Source organism: Cygnus olor, chromosome 2, assembly GCF_009769625.2.
Source record: "Cygnus olor isolate bCygOlo1 chromosome 2, bCygOlo1.pri.v2, whole genome shotgun sequence".
NCBI lineage: Eukaryota > Metazoa > Chordata > Aves > Anseriformes > Anatidae > Cygnus > Cygnus olor.
This window is the reverse complement of record NC_049170.1, coordinates 110,262,999-110,278,249: the sequence shown is the minus strand read 5'-3', so window position 1 is coordinate 110,278,249 and position 15,251 is coordinate 110,262,999. Positions and strand designations below refer to the sequence as shown.

General features: G+C 42.6%; 1 protein-coding gene across 1 annotated transcript in view; it reads right to left on the bottom strand.

Annotated features, from left to right (window-relative positions):
* YES1 (YES proto-oncogene 1, Src family tyrosine kinase) overlaps nucleotides 1-14,759 on the bottom strand; it is a 53,488-nt gene extending 38,729 nt beyond the window's left edge. Inside the window, exon 1 of the mRNA XM_040550168.1 lies at nucleotides 14,450-14,759. The gene's annotated coding sequence lies outside the window, so the exon portion shown is untranslated. The remainder of the gene's footprint in view (nucleotides 1-14,449) is intronic.
* Nucleotides 14,760-15,251: the final 492 nt, after the last annotated feature.

Genomic DNA, 15,251 nt, shown 5'->3' with positions numbered 1-15,251 from the left:
TTTTACAAGGTTGCTAAACGCTCTCTAAATTTCAAGTTGAAGTTCACCCAATTTTTCTTCAGGATGGTGCTGTCATTTTCTACTCACAAGTCCTAAGACAGAGCTGAAAATGAGTCCCATCTCACTGAACTCATCAGGTGCCTTTTTCTGATGTAAGCTCAAAAGTTTCATATACGCCTGCCTGTGACAGGTTTCCTTGTGACCGTATTTCTAATATAACAGTGTATATAAATCCACATGCAACACTTTCAGATTCTTATCTATATTTTGTATTAGTTTAAGTCAAGTTTGTAGTTCTAACACCAACACAACGACAGTACGGATTCGACAATTCAGGGTGTTTAGTCAAACGTATGGAGGAAAAACAAAAAAAAACACCTCATCACCATTAGTAAAGACAACATTGGAGCAAGTATAGAGTTCACATCCTAAGTTTTTACAGCATTAAGGAACAACAACAAAAAAAGATGATTCGATCACAGATGTTGAAAAACCACCTTTCCAAACACAAGATGAAAACATTTCTTCGACTTAAAAGCCTCTAGTGCTGCTCAGCCTTCCAGGCAGCAGAGAAATTAATCCCAACTCCTCTTCACTCCTTCCATGGAGAGGAGGGAGGCACGACAGACAATGAGGCCATACACAGACTTTATATTACTAGCAGAAAGCAAAGAAACCCAAGAGAACAATGCACTTGCAAACAGTTATTTCACCTCTCCCCAAGATGTCAGGAAAAAAAAAAAGTTGGCTGGCAAAACAAACAAACAAAAATATTCTGCCTTTAAACACCCGTGTTTTGTTAAAATTCAATTATGACACTTATTTCTGTGTCGCTTTTACTCCTTACATAAAAACTACCCTGAACAGGTAAAGTTGGAAAGGACATCTGCAGGTTGTCTACTCCACCTCTGCTGCTCAAAGCCATGTCCACCACAGCAAGTTGGTAATGGCTGTATCCAGTTAGGTTTAAAGTTACGAGCAAGGATGGAGATGACACAACCTTTCTGGACCACCTGTCCAGTGTTCAATCATCCCTACAATTTTTTTTTCTATTATGTCTGTATGGAATTTCCCCTATTACGATTTGCACCCACTGCCTCTTGTCCTGTCTCTGGACACTACTGAGAAGAGTCTAGATCTGTTCTCTTTACTCACCCTGTGAGGTATTCATACGCACGAGATACTCCTCAACCTTCTCTTCTCCAGCTGGCAGCAATCCCAGCCTGTCTTCGTATGTCAGACACTCCAATCCCCTCATCATCTCTGTAGACCTATGTTGGTCTCTATCCAGCGTGGCCACGTCCCTCTTGTACTGGGGAGCCCAGCACTGGACCCAGCACTCCAGGGGTGGCCTCACCAGGGCTGAGCAGAGGGGAAGGATCACCACCTCCCTCCTGCTGGCAATGCTCTGCCTAATGCAGCCCAGGTTACCACTGGCCTTCCTTATTGCAAGGGCACACTGCTGGCTCATGTTCGACTTGGTGTCCACCAGGACCCCCAGGTCCCGTTCTGCAGAGCTGCTTCCCAGGGTGGTCCCAGGGTGTCCTGGTGCCTGGGGCTGTTTTTCCCCAGGTCTAGGACCCTGCACTTCCCCTTGTTGAACTGCAGGAGGTTCCTCTCTGCCCAGGTCTCCAGCCTGTCAATGTCCCTCTGGATGTCAGCACAGCCCTTTGGTCTATGAACCGCTCATCCCAGTTTCGTACTCTCTGCAGATGTGCTGAGGACACACCTGTCTGATCACCCAGGACGGCGGTGAAGGTGGTGAACAGTACTGGCCCTGTTACTGAGCCCTGGAGTATGCCACTAGTGACCGGACCGCAGCTGGACATCTCGCCACTGCTCACAACCCTCCACGCCCAGCAGCTTGGCCAGTTTCTAGCCCCCCTCAGCATGATTTCCCCTTCATAAAACCACGCTATGCTGACAGCTCCTAACCACCTTCCAGCCCGTCATACTTGGAAATTATTCCAGCTCCCGTTCTTCATCTTTTCCAAACTAAATATTTTTCACATCAATACAAGTACATACACTCAACAGTAGTTGTACATCTAATAGCTGGGATGTCCTTAAAACAACCGACAATCTCACGCCGCTCCTTAAAAAACTGCTTAGTCCAGCTAGGCACTGAAACAACAATGCTTCTTTTTTCTCTGGCAAATGTATCTAAACCGATAGAAATGCTGTTGCAGCTGTAATGGCCAAATGATCTCAGAGAAGCTAGGAAAACACCCCCACCCCCCCCAAACACACTCGTTACTTAACGTTGGGAAAAGAGTTTACCAGGCACACTGTATGACAATCATGCCTACAAGACCTTTTCTCTCCTTTAGAGGAGACATTTAAATTAGGAGAAATTTAAATTAAGCATTTTGTTAAAAACATCCTTTCTGCAGATCTAGTTTTATTCCTGTATTTTGTCATGCTCTTGACAGAAGTAGCTCCCCTTCACAGATTCCCAGGCCTCCCAGCAACAGAGACATTAGGAATCTTAGGGTTCATCTTCTCCATGTTTTTTTCCACAACTTTTTTCACCTTCTGTCTTCCCTTCAGGGTGCAGTGAAGACAATTATCAGACCACAAACTGTGCTAAGAAGGTGCCTTGTGCTTACACCATCACTCCAACGAAGGGCAGGTTTGGTACTGCCCAGTACGTGTATCCAGAACGTGAGCATCCTTTCAAACCCAGTACAAATTCATCAAAAAACTTTGGCCCGCAAAGAAATGACGCAGTATTCCCAAATCCCAGACAGCTCTAGACATTTCCAGGTACTAGATAAGCCAGGAGCTGTGTGGCTAACTGGTGGCCCAGCTCTGCAAGCCTTACAGGGATGGCAGGCTGCAGATGTGGTTTTGTACCGTATTATGCATCCGACTAAGTGCTTCAAACACAAGCTGTGGCATTACACTGCAGTGGAAGAGCAGATTACAACACGAATCCTGTATTCTTTCACCAATTTAGTGATGTACTGCCAAAAAAAAGGAGCCCATTATAAAAGCTATGTTGTACATTTGGCCAGGGCACGTCTACCATGGTTTTGATAGACCAAGGATGATCGTCTAACAATAGTTCCTAGGATATTCATACCCGCTGCAGTGAAGTGGTTGACTAAAATATTTTAAACAAATTTGGACATACTCCCAATGAGATTATAACAATTTTCAGGCAGCTGAAACCTTGGGCCAACACTAGTTGACAGCATCCATTTAAAACTCTTTCACACTTGTGCAAAGTTAAATCAACTTGGCACTCGCTCTGGTAGCCAATTGTCTCCTTAAAGTATGAGCTCTATTCATTCCATTGAATCGCTGCATTAAGGGGACAGTTGGCTGGCTTGGGGAGGCTTGGGCTGATTGACAATGTGCTTTAGTCACAAAGAAGTTGCAGCAAGGGTTTCTAAAAACCAGAAAAGCAGTTAGGACGCTGAATAGATGAAGCTCGCTGAAGACAACAAAAGTACAGGATGTTTCCGGGAAGAAGCCCGTGCTTCAATAACCTTCCTAACTACGGCTAATCTTAAAGCCCTTTTTAGGTTTTGCTCTGTAAACTTAGCATCTCAAGTATGACAGTGAATGTTAGTTTACTGCTTAACCCCACCCCAGCAAAATATTGCAGCAGCAGTCAGGATTTGGGGAATTTTTATTTTTGCAGAGCTGCGAAAGCTTAAACAGCTTAGAACGCTGTGGATCTGCATTCTTCCCCCTGATGGGATTTCATTTTGCTTGTGAAACATTAATAAAGGAATGCTGAACAGCATTTACGCACTCATTCTACGATTATTCTAAGGGGATTACAATGTGCCAGCCTTTCTTCCCTTTGTGGAGCTTCAAAGAGGCAATAAAAGAAAGCCATCCATTGCTTAGGTCAAAATAGTTGCAGAGACTCGAATTAATTTGCGATCCCAACAGATACTAGAAGCACTGAAAGAAAGACTTGATAAGCAAAATTGAAACACGATACACTTTACATGAAGTATTACACAATAGTACATGAGTAATCGCTGTATTTCAGTTCATTCTGCAAATTCTCTCCCTTGTTTGCGTACACAACACAGACAACACCACTGCGTAAAGCACAAAAGAGATGCCAAAGACTCTATTGTCTGTTGTGGAAGTCAGTGAAATTACTCTGCATACCCCTGGTAAACACAGAGGCTGACATCCAGCCCAGCTTCTGGTGTAAGTGAATCTCCCTCCCACCTCAGCAAGACCACGGAAAGCCCCTCAGAAGACCTGCCCTGATGCTGAGGCTACGTGAAGCAGGTGAAAATACAGAAGCCCCCCAAACCCCACATAACTAGTAATACAAATCATATCAAATTTAAATGGCATATAGAGCCCTTTAAGCAACTGAGAAGGTGAATGGCTTGAAAATTTGCTAACAGTTCAGAAAGTGTTTGTGTTTTCTCCTCGTATTTCTTACATCACACACGCACAAGAGTTCATAAACAGGTTGCGGCTTTCCGGTGCTAAAAGACTGATACTGTAAAATATCTCCAGTCAAAAGTAAGTGACATCTGAAATTGCTCAGTGCAGTGAATCAGAACAACCGATTCTATCTAACTGGAAAAAGGAAAAAAACTTCTTTGATTCACTGCTAAATGAGCCTAGCTGTTTGAGACAGCAGATCCAATTTCACTCCTGTAAAGGCAGGCCACACTTCTTTGTCTTCATTTTATACTCCAGTGAAGCCTACTTCAATACAGTTGCCTCCACTTATCCCAGCGGACAATTTGGTCCTTTTATGTAAAGCTAAACCAACTCTCCCTGAAGTCAAGAGGAATTTTGCACTTAACTTCAACGTGAAAAAGGATCAGGTCCTAGAACAGCAAAACTAAAATATCCGTGAATAAGAACAGATTCAGGTTTTTCCACTTCCTAATTAGTTGAAAAAAAATCATACAATTGATTTGACAAAATGAACAATTCAAAAATGGAAAAAAGTCTGATTTCCACTTCAGTTTAAAGCATGTGAAAAGTTGTTTAATATGGCAAGGTTTTAAAAATAATAATAATAACCCCATTCCAATTTTCTGGCTGTAGAGCTGCATCATTTAATGAATCCTGCTTTGTCTTTTCAGTTTCACAGGAACCGAGAGGCGGGGAAAAGTCCAAGTCTAGGAAATAGGTCAACAGAAGCAACAGGTCAATTGCAGGGTTTCCAAGCTGTACAAGTCATGCAGCAACAACACTTACACACTTCCCAATTGCCCACCAGCACATTGGGGTTTCCTCAAGAATCTCTCACGCTGCGATTACTCTGCTGGCTCCAAAGTTTTGGCAGGTTCCTTTGTCAGCCTGAATATGAATTGATTCAGACATCTAAATTATCTGGTTACCTGCGTATACTATATGACATCTAACGCAGTAAGTAACATTAACTTCTGAGTATTCTTGCAAGAACAAAAGGAAAATATAACAGATCTGCACAGGCAAACAGAGTCATATGCTAGCTGGGCACAAGCCATGTTATAATGGAAAGTTACCTGTCCGGTTGCATTTTTTAATATTTAAGGTTGAGAAATAAGTATTTAATTACAACATCTATTTATAGTAAGACCTAAATTTACTGTTAGGATAACCTATATTAAGTCCAATTGTATTCAAATTATGCTAGCTAACAAAATTTTAAACCAATTCAAATCAGGCAGAGCTCACTCGTAACCAGCGTTCAAATTCTGATTCAAGGTGATGTACCTTAACCACCAGCTTCTCTTACAAGTATGGAGGATTTCCATCCAAATTAATATTATATAAATATCAGTTCACTACGATCTGTGAAACATTCAGGCAAAATATGATCAGAAGAGGCCAGATTGCTGTTCATGTCTTCAAAGAAAACTAAAACTTACAAGTACAGATCCATTCATTCTAACATTTCAGAGCTTTTGGTAACCAAAACCAATTAACAAATTGAAGCTAACATTCCCTTTTGTAAATATACCCATCAGATTTAAAACAAAATGGGCTTTCCATTTAAATTATCACCTTCTAAAACCTCATCTAAAAGTCAACATGTTAACAACTTACACCTTAATATATAACACTGGTTATTTATATGAATTTCAATCACAGCTCCCATTCAAATGCCACTGAACACAAAATGGGAAGAAAAAACTATCTCGCAAATAAATTTCGCTTTCATTGTTTAACAATTATACATGTAACTTAAAAGAGTTATTAAGACTTTTTATTATTAAACAGTACAATTGGAAAATCCATGTCGCTGGCAAAAAACCTAGCAAGATTAGCACAAACCCTAGTATACAGTTATAGTCAACTTATTTTATTGACCAGGAATACTCAGTCTCTTTGACTGGGAAAAGAGCTAAGAAGTACAAGTGCAAAACCAGGTTAAAATATTCATTTAAAATACCATATAAAATCAAGGTGTCGTGCTTGTTAACTTAAGTCACTTTACAAATCACCCTGTATTAACTTGGCCATGGTTTTACCATGTACACACCAAATGTAAATAGTATTTGGATGGTATATCAGACTTAAGCTAAAGGTGGAAAAAAAAAAGTTAATAAAAAAGTCCTACATTTAATAACCAATGCAAATTAATTCAAGAATACTTAAATATACCTACTTTGTATGAACAAACCAATTTTATTTTCAGAGCAATATGGTTTCCATCTCTAAACTATCACTTGTGCCTTTTTTCGTGTATCGTGATAACCTGAATCAATCAGTTCTACAGGTTTTTACAGTGTATGAAGTATTTCCTAAAATGAAAAAGGAGATTGATATCTTTAGCAAATTATATAATATATATAATTATTCAGCAAGCTATTTTTAAAGTGATAAGAGCGACCTCAGTCACTATGATTTATGAATTGCGTTTTAAGTGTAGAACTGTACTTCAAGTACAAAGCTGTACTTAAAAGTTAAAAAAAAAAAAGAAAATTATAGTCATATTACTATTGCATTTTAGCCTCTAACACCACGTACAAGTCACTGCTTAATTTTTGTGTTATTTCAGGAGTTGAGAGTTTTGTCCTTGAATTTTGCTTGCTCATTTGAAAACCCCAGAATGCAAAAAAAACAAAGCCAAAACCAAAAACATAAAACACCAAAAAAAACCAACATAACCTTTTTTTCTAACCTTCAAAGAATATTAATACAATACCTACTTACTTTTCAGGCTTGAAAAAGTATAGCTGGTGAGAAAAGCAATTTTATTCAGGACAATTTCCACTGACTAGCTGTAGCTCAGGAATTATCTTGTTTTTCCCTACAATTCTCTTTGTTTCACAAGTACTTATTTTCAAAAGGAATAGTATTTTACTATACACATTCCTGATTAGAGTATTTAACTTTACAATGAAAAAGGAATTAAATATGGGTGTCCATGGTGAGAATAGTATACCCCCTCTCTCTCCACAGCATGCTTTCCAGTTAGGTACAGATGAGATCTGGACTGTACTATTATAACTTTTAATAACCCTTTAAACCAATCTTCAAAGATCAGTTAAACCCCTCCCTTTGATTTCAGGAGGTTGTCATTCTATTAACGTACCTTCTACCTAGAACTTGGGGGAGGGGGAGGAACACAGACACAGACACGCACAAAAAAAACCAACAGAAAACATACTTTGGCAAAAATCCCAAATATCAAGTGCCTCAGAAACTAGAAAGCACGTGTACATTTTGAGATACTACAGCTGGAAGAAAACCTGAATACTTTTCATATAGAACAGGCAGAATCAGAACCACCACCTGTAGCTGAACAAACCTACTCTGAAATCTTCCCCGTAAGTGATGTTCCAAAAACTTTTACTGGAGACTTCATTATTTCTGAGTTCAGGATAAACTCTTAATATCTCTAAATAATCTCTTAATAAAGAGATATTTGGTCTAGACTTTTGGTCTGATTCATGACAGCTGTCCTTTCAGGAGGCTTTATGTACTGAATATGAGCATCAAAGAGGAAAAACACTGTTACAACTTAAGATAAAAAAAAAAAAAAACAAAACCAGACAAACCCAGGTTTTCAACGCCCATGCAGTAGGAACAGCCTTCTTACAACAGTGACGCACAACTCACCTGGGCTGGCCATCACTCAAAGCAGAGAAAGGCCTTTGCCCCAGGGATGTTACCTAAGCCTTACATAAATTTGCATTAGGAAACATAATAATCTGTGCTTTCAGGTTCACTTGTCGCCTATTGCAAGACTTTCTACTAAGGGAAATTACCCAGTGGTACGTAAGGCGTGCAGCCTCATAGTAGCACCAAATGAGTTTGCACCTACATGGAAACATGGACTACTTCGACTGAATTACTGAAATCAGAGCTAATCTAAAATACTAAATCATTAAAAAAAAATCAGAAGTAAAACATTCTGCCTGCACGTTTTGTTTTCAGCTCCAAACATTATGGGAAAAGGGACACAAAACATTCACGTCTACCACCATATGCCTTCCTCCCATTCCATCTCACCTTTGCTTAGTCCTTACACGAACATAAAAGCCACGTCTTTAAAATGTGAAGTTTGCTACTAGGTTCCGTGGAAATTTTTCATTTTAAAATCACATAAAACAGATTTATATAACATTTTTAAACTGTGTTTGGAGACCACTCACTCCAAACATATTTCAGACATACACATGGCCCTTAATTTTCAGTTTCTCACAGGATAACTTCGTTAATTTTTTTCTGAAACACCAAAAATTTTGCCTGTGAATACGCTTCTGAAGACCTCAGTTTGGAAAGTACTAAGATAAGGTTTTAATCTCAAACTGCAGACATTCAGAAAAATAATATCAGAATCAAAGAAATTTTTTTAAAAAAGGAAAATGTACTACTAAACTTGCTGATTTTAAGAAGTTTACAGTAAAGTACAGAACTTTTGTTATTATATTTGGATTTCCTTTCTTGACCACATAATAGCTCCTTGAAACTAACATTTTTCTGCCAATCGGTAGGAAAAAGCATTAACAGGCAAATGTAGATTTGAAAACTAGAAAATTGCCTATATATTAATTCTGTATTCATTTTTCAGTGGAGCATGCTTTGACCAAAACCTTAACTGTGTCTCCTCTCTGATGCACACACATTATTCAGTCAAACCCACTGAAAGAACATCTCACCAGCAGTCCATCTAACCCAAATCTCTCCCTGAATCGGATCAGAAGTTAATCGGATCAGAAGCCTACCACTAGCACCTACTGCCTGGGATGGCAAGTGCCGTATCTTCAGGGTGTTCAGGAGCATAAGAACCAGGAAAGCCCGTGCCAAGGACGGTTTCTGGACTTTGTGGTACTGTCACTGGCAAAACAGAGTAATTGTGTTGAACAAGCCAGGCTGGTGAAGACAACCAGAAGCATGAAGAGTGGAGAAGAGTAGAGCAAAGTATATACATAAGCACTTGGGAGGGTTTTGTTTTGTTTTTTAATTAATTACAAGTGTAGTGATTTTAGCTTCCAATAAAATGTTCTTGAAAAGCAAGAAAGTACAACACAACTCGGACCTATTTTTTCCTTCATCAAATTTTAAGCATAAATACTAATTTTGTTGTCTAACCGCACTTAAAAATAACTTATTAGCATGGGATTGTTCAGCATTAATTTGTCTTATGTCGTCTTCTCCTGGCTGACTGCCAAAAGCAGTTACCACGCTACACAACTGCAATACACAAGGGATTCACGGTACACTCTAATTACTCTTTAAACACCTCACTTAAGCACTATCTTTTATTACAGTTGTGAGGGCATTAAGTATGGTTGAAAATTTCAGAACCTTTAGCCCAGATAACTGCATTTTTCTTCCTGAAGCTGAACTTTCCAAGCATGGAGTAGAAGCATTAGAAGGTCTTCCTGAACTGTGGACAAACATTTCGAGCTGAGCACAGACAGACATGAATGCTGTCCTCTGCTCCTACTGCTCTTTTGCTACGGGGCCATCGATCCTGGTAAGCATACCTGAGACCTGACTGCATTTATGCTCTGTTATTCACACTGTGGATAAAACACTTCTACTGTCTCATTTTTATAAGGTTAGAAGGTGCTTTGGGCATGTGGAAAGGAAGGAAGTTAACCCCAGTGAACCAAAGCCCCCCGATACGAAGACTAACTTGAAATATCAGATTAACACCACCAAACGTGCCAAAGTTTCCCCAAAAACAAGTTAGAGATCTACAAAGATTAACTCCTGTGACCGTGTTTACTCAGCTCACCAGCAATGTAAGTAAATGAAGATACTCACTTCTGTAAGCCTCATTCTAAAATCCGAACAGAAAGGGTGGCTCTAAGCTTCTGAAGAATCATTTATTTTTTCTCAGAGGTCTCTAGACTTCTGGTGTGAAGAAAACCACAGAAGCATGTATCTTAAACCACAGAAGTTTTGCTTCCTCCTGAAGTACTGATTTGAAAGACAAGCTATTTGAAGCTCAGTAGCACCAACAGAATTCACAACTTACATAAACGCTTGAGATTTAAGTATCTGTATTGATTATATCTATCTTATATAATGCTATTACGATAACATTTGCCTTCCAAAAATACAAAGATAAAACAGAGCTAGCCTAGCCAAAAAAAGGTCATCTAACTCCATATGTGGCCTCTCAGAGTACTCAAAAAGTTGAAAACCATGTAATGCCTGCCTGAGGTTTTGGTGGTCACTACTTCCTTGGCACTCTCCAGCCATATCCTGTAACATTACGCAAGTCTACAGTCAAGAAAAATCGAAACAAAACCCCAAACTCAGCGATAACAGTCAGCATGGCTAAAGATGCGCTTGCTGACAATCCCTTCTGCTGCATCCCGCTCAGCTGTGGGGTCGGACAAAAGCCTACAGCAGGCAGTCCCCAGAGGAGACCCTTAGCCCAGGGACTCTTTGCAGCAGAGTGCAGCTTTCACTTACTAATTTTTGGGACAGAGCATGAGACCCAGTGCAAGACCCAGCACTCCACGCAGGCACCTACCTGAAGGGACAACAGAAAGGGATGCTTGGTGGCTTTAATCCCACTGCCAGTCACGTTTTTAAAGAATATCTATTTAAATATAAAGAGAATAAAACTTGTGCACAACTAATAACTTCTTACTTTACTTCTCTCTCTACCATTACTATCATCTTGATCTCCGATCCCTCAACCAGCCGTGTGTGTTAACGTTACCTAAGGGTGCAGTCCCACTCGCTTCACCAACTTGCCTTGGTGCTGATTGCTGCTTTGATGCACTGGCACCATTAAGAATAAATCCTATTCCCATAGGTGGAACTGGCAGTAAGAATGACCTCTGAAAGACTAAAATTAAACTTGTCCTGCAGTTAGCTGACAGCATCTTCTCAATACTACTTTTTCCCTTCAGCATACAGATGGGAATTTGTTCACGTTTGCCTTCAAAACCTGGCAACTGCTAACACGCTCTGGAACCCCACAGCTCCAAGTCACTGGTTTGAATGCAGCCTGGGACTGCAGCGATTGAAAGAAGTTACCATATGGCAACTGTAGTTTGTATTCAAAATAAAAATCATTAACAAGAAATAGTGGTCACTACATCATAAAATCCAGCACGAGAGAGCAGCACCCTACTGGCATTCTCAAGGAGAGAAATGAAATAAAGACAGAGAATGAGCTATCTTCTCGTAGTCAAAGGTGGTTCCTCTGAGACCCTAAAAATTAGCCCCTACTTTTAACAGTAGTTTTAGAAACTACATTTTTTCCTCAATACTGGACCTGTTCTGTCAACTTACAGAGGATTTCCAGTGCTAGAAGCTGAAACCTTTCAGAAGGGCTTCTCAGAAACTGGAGACTGCATAGGCATGGAAGGTGTCCTACCTGACAATATCTGCCCAATACGACACAGCCGAATAGGCAAGCACTCTTGAAGTAGTCTGCGTGTTAATACTGACACCGATTTCTAAATTAACATCAAGTTAGCGTACTCAAACTGTGATCAAAGTACAAGGCAAAACAGTTTGATCCAAATGGGAAATAAAGATGAAAGAATGTATTTCTCTTAACTATCAGTCTGAACATGAGGAATCAGCTACTGAAAACGCGCTGCTTTTGCCCACATACAGAGCATATAGGAAAGTAAAACCGTGCAGCTACCGCGTTCATAAAGTAAACTTTGGCCACATGAACTGACATGAGCCACGACGCAGACGTTCACATCCCTGTCACATGATGACAATCTTTTACCAGCGTGAACACAGTCCTGACTTATCTTCTGGAATTGCAGGAAGTACACAGGTCTCAAAACACAGAATATTCCTCCGGTGCAGAAGAATATTGTTAAAAAAAAAAAACAACTAAATTATAAACTGCAATTTTTCAAGAAATAATTCTGGTACTCACTATGCACCACACCAAAGATTTATTAAGTGTGACACTCCTTTAGCTATTTCAAATAAGTTGGCTATTCCAATATACTTTTAGTGCCATTCATTTATTTCATAGCCAGAGAACTGTTAGGTCGTAAATATTAAAAAACAGAATAAAATAAATCCCTCTTTATAATACGAAATACAGATTACAGCTACCATGGCCTCACCCTCACTCCAAATGAAGTTCTCCAGATTTCAAAGAGGAGTACTAGGGGTTCAAAAATTAGGAAGTTATTAAAAACTACACGGGCAGCTCTGCGAACAGCAGAACCGGTGAAGCCTAATTTCCTGCGTCGATTTCCAGCTCGAATGAAGTGCTCATGTGAACTCTGCAGTGTGCAGCTTAAGAGCTCTTTTCTACCTGGCTTCCTTACTTTCGTAAATTCCGTACAAATTGTCCACCTGGGAGACCTCTGCTGCCAAATTTGTTTGAAATTGGCTAACAGCTGGAAGATTTGTTAGAGGGACTGACAGGCACACAGATGTTGCAGTTGCACTTGAGTTGCACTTCTTGAGGAAATAAAGCTAACAAAACCGGTGGAATAAAACAATTATTGGCAATCACTGTTACCAACTACTGACACAGTTTTATATACTTGGTATTGTGGTTGTTTTTTTTTTTTTTCTTCTGAAATTCAGCACAGTCCCTTTGAGTGCCAGTGCTGCTCTCCTTCTGTTCATGTCACAAATGCTACCTCATCCTGAAATTAACCCTCGGACCCTGGCAGTACAAAACACACCCAGGGTCTCTGCTTTACACACATGTTCAGTAGAAACCCCCCTACAGCTGAATTTACAAACATGCATAGGAAACACACATAGGAGTTGTGTTTTTTTTTTTTTTTTTGGCTGGAAAGGAACAATCCTTAAACTTACCAAGCCTGCAGAAACATACAGTTGTTGTGGTGTATGAAGTACAGTGTTACAAATGTAACTGACAACACCGTTTTATTAGAAAGCCTTCTTTATAGTCTTGGTTTCCAAAAACGAAAAAGAAAAGAGACAAGTAAACTTTTGTATCTCATTTCCTCAACTAAAGGTCAATTTTGCTTGCAAAATTTGCCTGAAATTTCATTCAGCTGCTGACGAATTGTTAAGAAAAATACAATACACTTTCCTTGGCAACACGTTCTAGGTTTTAAGCTGGGTTTGGCTTAGCCTGCCAGTTAAAGTAAATTCATACAGCTATTTTCTAATTAACAACCAGCCTCTGCCTGGGCTCAAATTCAGCAGGTAGGCCTGAACAAACCTTCTTAGCAATCACGAGGTTCGCTCGTATTCATATCCTACTTTTTCTGACACAAACTGGCTCGTGCCTCTGTACGTATCCGACATCTGGAAGGGACCATCCTGAAGCAAACGCAGTGAACCCGTGCATTTGTAGCAGGGTGTAAGGCAGGGAGGCAACGCGCTGCTAGCCCTTTGCCTGGAGGGACGCGCACATAACTTCACTCACGGCACGCCTGGGGGTCTGCAGCAAGAAAAGTTGCACGCGGTGTCTGCGGGGATGGGGGCATGTGTGCTTTTAATGCTTTTTTTTAAAAAAAAAAAAAACAAAAAAAAAGAAACAAAAAAGAAGGAACATGAGGAGGTTTGATGAAGTGTTATGACTGAATATTCAAATTAATGACTCAGAAATCTCAAGCAGTCGTGTTCCTGCTAGGTGGAGGGACGCAAACCAGAACACCGAACGAAAAAAAACATATACATACATATATATATATATATATATATATATATAAAATAAAATAAGCCGAGGCGCGCACAGCCCCTTCGGAAACCAATTTCCTGGATCTCGCCCCAAGGCCCCCCCACAGCGACCGCGGCCCCGCTCCGAGCCCTCCCCGGGGGTCCCCGGGGAGCCGCAGCCGGCCCCGGGCCGTGCCTCCTCGCCCCCCCCGGGTGCGGTCCCCCCCAGCCCCGCCGCCTCCCCGCTCGGTGCCCCGGCGGGGCCCAGCAGGAAAGTTGGCGAGAAACTTCGGGCGGAGGAAGGGGTCGCGGCGCGGGGAGAGGCCGGGGGAGGGCGGCCGGGGCCTAGCGCCTCCGCTGCGACCGCCGCCACCGCCGCCGCCATCGCGGCCGCCTCTCCCCACGGGGCGGCGGAGCGCGGCCGGGTCCTCACCTGCCTGTCCTCGGCGGCGCCGGTGGGAAAAGGAGGGGGGAGAGGGAAGGAAGCGGGGCCCCCCCCGCTCCTCCCGGAGCCGCGGCGACCCGGGGAGGGAAGGGGGGGAGGAGGGGAAGGGAGGAGGGAAGAGGAGCGGGAGGAGGAGGAGGAGGAGGGAGCCGGGCGCTCCGGTGCGTGCGGGGAGCCGGAGCCTGGCGGCGGGAGGAGGAGACTCCCCGCCCCTACGGCCGGGCTTCTCCGCCGGGCACCGCCGGCCCCTCCTCTGCCTCGCCTCGCCTCTCGTCTCCTCGACCGGCCTCGCCTCGCCCGCCGCTGCCTCCGGGCGAGGCTCCCCGCCCGAGTCAGAGGCCGCGGGGAGGAGCCGGGCGGCCCCCACGCCGCGGGATGGCGGCGGCGCGGCCCCCTCCGGCCGAGCCAACATGGTGGCGGCGCTTCGCTGGCGGCTGGGAGGCGAGGGGCAGCCGTCCCCGCTCCCTGGGGGCGGCCCCCGCGGGCTGGCCTGGGTGTAGGGGGTCCCCCGGGGTAGCAGGGAGCAGCCCGAGCTCGGCTGGTGCCCCCCGGCTTCACGCCGGTTCAGGTGTGTGAGCTCCGTCCCCTCCGCCACACCGCCAAGTGGCTCCCAAAAGCCCGGCGAGGAGGGAGCAAGGCTTCCTGAGGTCCCTCATGTTTGGTTTTAAGGGTTTCCCACTGTCCTCTCCCTTAGCTGCGAGATGTTTGGAGTCATGGGTTTCCCACCAGCTTCAATTCCAGACGCCAGCCTTTCACGCTGAAGAAGTAAAAAGGTTGGATTTGTGTTGAG